At 37.0% G+C, this 7,996-nt stretch overlaps 1 pseudogene; it reads left to right on the top strand.

Moving 5' to 3' along the window:
- Positions 1–5,980: 5,980 nt before the first annotated feature.
- Positions 5,981–7,674, top strand: LOC149244138 (putative UDP-rhamnose:rhamnosyltransferase 1; annotated as a pseudogene).
- The last annotated feature ends 322 nt before the right edge of the window (positions 7,675–7,996 follow it).

Here is a 7,996-nt window from a genome sequence, read left to right as displayed (position 1 = left end):
AGGAGGAACACTTGAGGCATTTAAATTATGTTCTACAGAAGCTGCAGCAAGAAAAATTATTGTTGAATCTGAAGAAGTGTTTATTTATGAAAGAGGAACTGGTGTACTTAGGATTTGTTATCTCAGCTGAGGGATTGAAGATGGATCCAGAAAAGATCAAGGCAATTGTGGAGTGGCCTTCACCCAAGAGTATTTTTGAGGTAAGGAGTTTTCATGGTCTTGCTAGTTTTTACAGAAAATTCATTAAGAATTTTAGTAAGATTAATGCACCTATTATTGAGACCATAAAGAAAGATAAACAACCATTTAAATGGACTGCTAAAGCAGAGAGAAATTTTCAGCTGTTGAAGAAGAAAATAACTGAAAAGCCTGTTTTGGTTCTTCCTGATTTTAACAAAACTTTTCAAGTTAAGTGTGATGCCAGCACAGAAGCAATTGGAGGAGTTTTAAGCCAAGAAGATAGACCAATAGCTTATTTCAGCGAAAAGCTAAATGATGCAAAAAGGAAGTATTCGTCTTATGATAAGGAGTTTTACGCAGTTGTGCAGGCACTAAAGAAGTGGAGGCATTATTTAATGTCGAAGGAATTTATCCTTTATTCAGACAACCATGCATTGCAGTTTATAATGCAGCAGCCAAAACTCAGCCAGAGACATGCTAAATGGGTAGAGTATCTTCAAGGCTTTCATTTTGTGTTGAAGCATATAACTCGACAATCAAACAAAGTCGCAAATGCCTTAAGTAGGAGAAGTGTATTGCTGCAAGAAAGTCAAATCCAAGTGTTGGGTTTTTATTTTCTTAAGGAATTATATGAGACCGATTCAGATTTTAAGGAGGCATTTGAGACTTGTAAGAATCTTGTTTTGGCAGACAGCAGCAAGTGGCTGGATTATTTTATACAAGATGGACTGTTATTTAAGAAAAATCAGCTGTGCATACCAAACTGCTCAATGAGAGAAAATTTAATCAAAGAGAAGCATAGTGGAGGACTTGCAGGACATTTTGGTAGAGAAAAGACATTTGAACAGCTCAATAGATTTTACTTCTGGCCGGAAATGAAATCTGAAGTAGAAAAGTATGTAAGAAATTGTAAAGTCTGCCAGTATGCAAAAGGAAGAAGCCAGAACATAGGGTTGTATATTCCATTGCCAATTCCAGATAGGCCTTGGGATATGGTAAGTATGGATTTTGTGCTAGGATTGCCAAAGACTCAAAGAGGCTATGATTCAATTTTTGTTGTAGTGGACAGATTTTCAAAAATGGCACACTTTATTCCATGTTATAAAACTAGTGATGCTTCTCATATTGCTAACTTGTTTTTTAAAGAAATTGTAAGATTACATGGATTGCCCAAAAGCATTGTTTCAGACAAGGATTCAAAGTTCGTTGGACATTTCTGGAGAACACTATGGAAGAAGCTGGGAACTAAATTAAGTTTCAGTTCTGCCTATCATCCACAAACTAATGGACAGACTGAAGTTGTGAACAGAAGTTTAGGCAATCTTTTGAGGAGCTTTACTGCGGAACATCCAAAGCAATGGGATCAAGTGTTACCACAAGTTGAATATGAATATAATGACTCACTAAACAGGAGCACAGGACAGAGCCCATTCCATATTGTTTATGGAATGCACCCAAGGGGAATATCTGAATTAAGGAATTTGGGAAAGGAAGAAGTGAGAAGTGCAGAAGGTGAAGACTTTGCTTCAAGAATGCAGGCGATACATGAACATGTGAAACAACAGTTACAAGACAACAACATTCAATATAAAACCATAGCAGACATGAGGAGAAGAGAAATGAACTTTGAAGTTGGAGACTTGGTTTTAGCACACCTCAGAAAGGAAAGATTTCCAAAGGGAGAGTATAATAAGTTAAAATCCAAGAAAATTGGACCATGCAGGGTACTGAGGAAATTCTCTGCAAATTCTTATGAGATTGAATTACCACCTGGTGTGGGAATATCACCAATTTTTAATGTTGCAGACTTGTATAAGTATGAGAATGAAGCTGCAGGTGATACAACACAGGATCAAGAGACTCCAGAGATTGACTGGGTAAAACAGTTGCCCACAACCAAAGATTTACAACCAGAAAGAATTCTGGATAAGGAAGTGTATAAGAAGACAAGGGGACGAGAATATTTCCAGTCTCTGGTGAAATGGAAGGGACAACCAATCGCTGAAGCTACTTGGGTTATAGAAGACATTCTACATAAATTGGGCAAATCTGTAGATGAGCTCATGGACAGGAGCCCATGAAGAATTTTGTCCTCAGGAGTCTGATGTGGGAGCATGTGACTCAGAGGGGAAAAATCTTCCAAATTATTCAAAAATCCAAAAAAAAAAAATCTATAGGCAAGGGAGTGGGGTCCTTTAGCCTGCAATTTTTATGCTTTCTTAGTTTAAAAAATAGAATAAATTCTAGCAATAAAACATGCTATTTATGCTCAGCTGTAACAGAGCTTTTCAAGCTTTAAATCATTCTGTAAAGCATGCTTTTCTTTGTATCGGATAAGGACCGAGAGGGCCTATCCTTAGTTATAAATAAAGAGGCAACAAAGCTCTCCAGAGACAGAGGAGAGGGGCGAGTGCCATAGTATTATTTTGAAAAAAATTGTTCTCTCGGTGTCTCTTATAAAACGACTCTGTAATATGCGTGTGTAGATTATTGTGTGGCGCTTTAATAGTGTTGAATCGGCGATTGGGTTCCGCATACAGTAGTACTGTATATTAACCATCGAATTCACCTTTCCTTTCATTCACGTTTATATAGGCTTTAACTCTTGATTTTATAATTGCGCATATATTCTGGTTATAACAAGGACTTTTGCAATTTTCATTAAGTGGTTGTAGTGTATTTGGGACTGCATAACTGTAAGTCCTCACCCATCATAGTTCCGATATTATATCAGCGTCGAGAGGACCTTAGAAACGTCAGTTGTGTGCTCGGTTTGTAAAACCTGCGGTTCGAAGGGAGCCATATCGCAACAGGGGGCGAGTTCCGGAATTTGGGAGCGAATTAATATAAACTGCAATATATATATATATATATATATATATATATATCGCCAGGTCCGTCATTTCGGAGGTGGAGAAATTGTTACTTGAGTCAACTGCCGATTAGCGGAATCACCGAAGTATTAAACACTGCATATAAGTGTATCGGTTCTGGAGGAAAGAAGACCACTGTTTGAGCGATCACCGAATTATATATATATATATCTATATATATATATATATATATATATATCGAACCGAACAACATAGGGAACGGAGGTTTATAGCCGTCAGTCCATAGCATCCGAGCCTTTGTGCATGAGAAGGTGTCACATATAGCCATAGCGTGCGATATACCGATACGAGCCTTGGTCCGTTGTAAAATCCAGTCTATGACCGCTGCAATGTTAAAAAGGCAGGGGAGAATATGCCGTGAGTATATATAACGTGGGGATATATATATTGTGTGTGTAAGTCCAATGATTGGACATTTCTTTTAGGAATTCCCCAAGAGCGCTGTTTGTTAATAAGCCCGATAGTAAGTTTTTTTTAAAAGAATGAAACATCAGTTTAATGACTGATGCACCCAAAGGAGAAGGAAGGGAAATTGACCAAGACATAGAGGAGCTTGTTGGCAGATTAGGGAGATTGTCTCTAACTCCTGCACCCTCGCCATCAAAAGGACTATGATTAGAGTTCAAAATGTGCACTTGAAAACATAAGCTCAGTAATCCAAAAAACTTTTGTAGCCCTTTAATTTCCATTTTGATAGAATTTTATTGCCAATGTATGTCTTAGAGCATTAGGTTGTAAAATTTATTTCATAGCTGGAGAATCATTTATGCATTAGTTTGACACATACAATGTTGGTGTTTATAAGTTTGTGAACACATATGGACAATTGAATGTAACAAAACTTAAACAATTAAATTGCCTAAAAACCACCATCTCAAACTAAAGAAGGTTGTATTCAATCAATTTTGCACGACCTCCTCAAATCAAAAGAGGTTTACTATAATTTAAGGTTCCTCAAATTCGATGTGGATAAACCCTTGGAAATCTAGGAACCCTCTCCAAATTCAAGAGTATGAGGTGGCGCAATATTTATTTTAAATAACCTCCTCAAACTAATGGAGGTTGTATAGAATTAATTTTGAATAACCTCCTCAAATAAAATTTAAGTTTCCTCAATTTTATGTGGATAAACTTTTCAAAATCTAGGAACTCATTCTAATTTAAGCATATAATCTTAATAGGAAGCATGTCCCTAATAATAAATCATGTTTAATTGAAAGAAGCTACCAAAAGACTCATTTTTCCTAGCGATTTCAAAAAATCTCATCAAATTTAAGTAATCTTCGTAAATCTCAAGAAGGATTCTATAGTATACCTAAGGTATAATATTAGAAATATTATCGTAATGTCATAAATAAATATCGTGTAATAATGGTTCTATAACTAATCAATATTACATATTAATGATTATATTACATAATAATTGTCATATGACTATTGCTACATAATACTTATTTATTACATTATGATCATCAATTTAATAGCATATCTTAAGTATATTACATTTTTTAAAATAATTAAAAAGTAGCTAGTATTTAAGAACATGTGTTTTTTTTTAAGAATTCAAAGGTTCAACTCTAAAAGGTGTTTCCCCATAAACAAGTGTCCGATACAACAATTTTGGTGTCTATTTATTACTCTTAAACTAAAATATAAACAAGTGTCTGATACAACAATTTTGGTGTCTATTTATTACTCTTAAACTTAAATGAGTTTAAGTGTGTGGTAGTTACATATTTAAAATAATGAATAATAGATGTATACATTTAAATATCAATGTTTTTCATGGATTTGTTTGGAAATATAGAAACAATTGATAAATTCTCTATGATAAAATAATTTCAATACCATGGAATAATAAAATTAAGTGTTCCATGTTTACATATTTAAAATAATGATGATAAAATAGTTTCAATACCATGGATTTATCAAATCTCTTGACATGCAAATTTCTTTTATAGTGCAATATAAAAAATTTCATTGTTTAAATTGCATTTTTTAATGTATAAATAGATTCAACCCCTTGAAAATATCATAGAGTACTTGGATTGTGTAGACTATGTAAACTTACAAAAAAGATATATCTAAAATGAACCAAAATAATTGAAATAGTTTATTTGTAATCTATTTTTTTATTAATATTTTTTAAATGCTGCATAAAATAAAAATTTTATATTAAAAATTAAAAAAATTACACACTTTCTTTTTATTATTTTATTAAAAAATAATTAATTTTTTCCACTTTCAATAAATATACTTATTTTCTTTCATATATATATATATTACTTATTTTCTTTCATATATATATATATATTAAAATGGACATTTAAATGGTTTATCTAAATCTTGACATTTAAATGGTTTATCTAAATCTTGTATTGATATATTTTTAATAAGTATAAAATTATACATATTCAAAACTGAAAATATAACTCTTTACATTTAATTACTTCTATCCTTTTAACTTTTTCCATTTAATTACTTCTATTTTTTAATTGATATAAAATTATGTACTTTCCTTGTGAATTTATTCCTTTTTACAAGTTGGCGTCCTGTGGAAGCAGTAGTAGTGTATATTGAATTGAGTTCCTTACCTAATCTTCTTTTGCTAATGCGTATACAATGAGAGACGATTTTTCCGGCCGGTGCCGGAAAACCGGCCATACTGTATTGAGGTTCTGTGATTTATATCAAATTTTTAATTCCAATGTGATTATCGCTCAAAACACGTCTGAAAAAATAAGAGATGATGTCAGACGTAACACAGCTTTCCGGCTGCAAAAGTTTTCCGACGCTAAACAGATCTCCAAGAATGAATATCAACATCGGTCTTTGTAAACGTAGCTGGAAAGGTGGGCCAGACCAGGTGAATCTGCAATCGGGATAAGTGTTGCCTGTTATTATCGAATTATTAATTATCCTGCGATACTTATTGATGAGAGCCCTGCAATGTTCTTCGACATTTGCCATTATTTCCGGACAAGTAACTGATAGCTACCTGTATGATGGATGTTCAGAGGAGTGAGAAGAAGCTTCATTTTTTGCTCTTCCCATGGCTGGCTCAGGGACACATAAATCCCTTCTTACAGCTCGCTAAGGCTCTCGCAATTCATGGCCACACCATCTCCTTCCTCTCCACGCCTCTTAACATTTCCAGGCTCAGGCCTTCCTTACAGCTACAGGAGTGGCCGGGATCGATCGATCTGCTGGAACTGCCGTTACCGCCGACGGAAGGCCTGACTCTGGGCGCCGAGTGCACAGCAGACATCCCGTAGAAATGGCGTTTCCCCTCAAGAAAGCCATGGACGGCATGGAGAAGCCGTTCCGAAGCCTGCTCGGGCAGCTGTCGCCGGATTATCTCGTCCACGACTTCGTGCAATATTGGGCGCAAAGCGCCGCTGCAGAGATGCGCATTCCAGTCATTTATTTCTCAGTCTTTGCTCCGGTCAGTTGCTGTTATTTCTTGCACCCTTCTAAACTACGGAACCAGGAAATAACAGCCGAGGAGCTGGCCGCTCCGCCCTTCGGATTCCCGTCGTCCACGGTCTCGTTCAGGCTGTACGAAGCGCAGGATATTTTAGTTATGTACAGCGGAATACCCGGGCACGTTCCTCCGATCTATCGGTTTTCTAAATCCCTGGAAGGATGCGTGGCGGTAGCTGTGAAATCCTGCTTCGAATACGAAGATAAGTATATTCGCTATTTCCAGAACGCCATCGGAGTCCCCGTACTCTCGGTCGGCCCGCTCATGCCCACCGTGCAGCCCGTTGCTGGCAGCGGCGAGGGCTCCGATCTGCTGAAATGGCTTGACACTCAGAGGCCGGGCTCGGTGGTGTTTGTGTCGTTCGGCAGCGAGACGTTCCTGTCGAGAGAGGAAGCTTGCGTGATAGCGTTTGGCTTGGAGATGAGCGGGGTCCCGTTCCTCTGGTCCCTGCGCGTTCCACAGTACTTGGACGATCCCCCGGAGCTCCTTCCCGAGGGATTCGAGACTCGAACCCGGGACCGTGGATTAGTGGCCCGGTGCTGGGTGCCGCAGATGCGTATCCTTTCGCACGGGTCAATCGGTGGATATCTGAGCCACGGCGGGTGGAGCTCCGCCATGGAAGCGCTGAGCTGTGGATTGCCCCTCATTCTCCTTCCTTTAAGGCTTGACCATGGCTTGAATGCTCGCCAAATAACGATGGAATTGAAGGCGGGGATAGAGATCGAAAGGGGAGACGATGGCTCCTTCAGCAAAGAAAGTATATGCAGAGCAGTCAAAATGATAATGGAGGGAGAAGAGGGGAAGAACATGAGGTCGAAAGCAGTGGAGGCCCAAGATATTGTGGTGGGCAGTGCTGGGCGCCAGCAGAGTTACATCTATGACTTTATCCAACAGTTGGCAGGAGTACAGAACATGGAGGAAACAACGCAGTAGACACTATCTGTGTTTTTGTTTCTGAAAACATAAAATAAGTTTTTCATAGAACAGAGTGGTTTTATTCCCGTGTTTATGTTTCAGAAACGCTGTAGAACCTATCAAACAGCCGCTAAGCTAGTAGGCTGTATATTGTTTTTGGTGGATCTAAATGAATATGCACGTAAACCTTCTCTGGTTTAATCCTCTGTATATTGTTTTTGGTGTATCATACTGTGTTTCTTGTTGAAATAATTAATTCGATGACATTGCGATTCATTCTGGTGTCAGTTAAATAACAAAACTCACAATTACGTTTTATGTTTAACCCATGTGTACCTGTTATAGTCGTAGACCCACTGATTTACGATTTGGAGGATTATATATATATATATATTTCAAATTTTGCCATTGATTAGTTAACTTTGTATAAAATGTTTTAATCTGATTTGTGAACTTTGTATGTTCCAAATTTGTTTGAAGATGCTAAATTTATTTATTTATTTAAAAAAAATTAATAGAAAAA

This window comes from Pinus tabuliformis, chromosome 8, assembly GCF_031772625.1.
Source record: "Pinus tabuliformis cultivar Carrire ecotype Pingquan chromosome 8, CPIR1, whole genome shotgun sequence".
NCBI classification, from domain to species: domain Eukaryota; kingdom Viridiplantae; phylum Streptophyta; class Pinopsida; order Pinales; family Pinaceae; genus Pinus; species Pinus tabuliformis.
The sequence above is the reverse complement of the archived record's forward strand: the minus strand, read 5'-3'. Positions and strand labels throughout refer to the sequence as shown.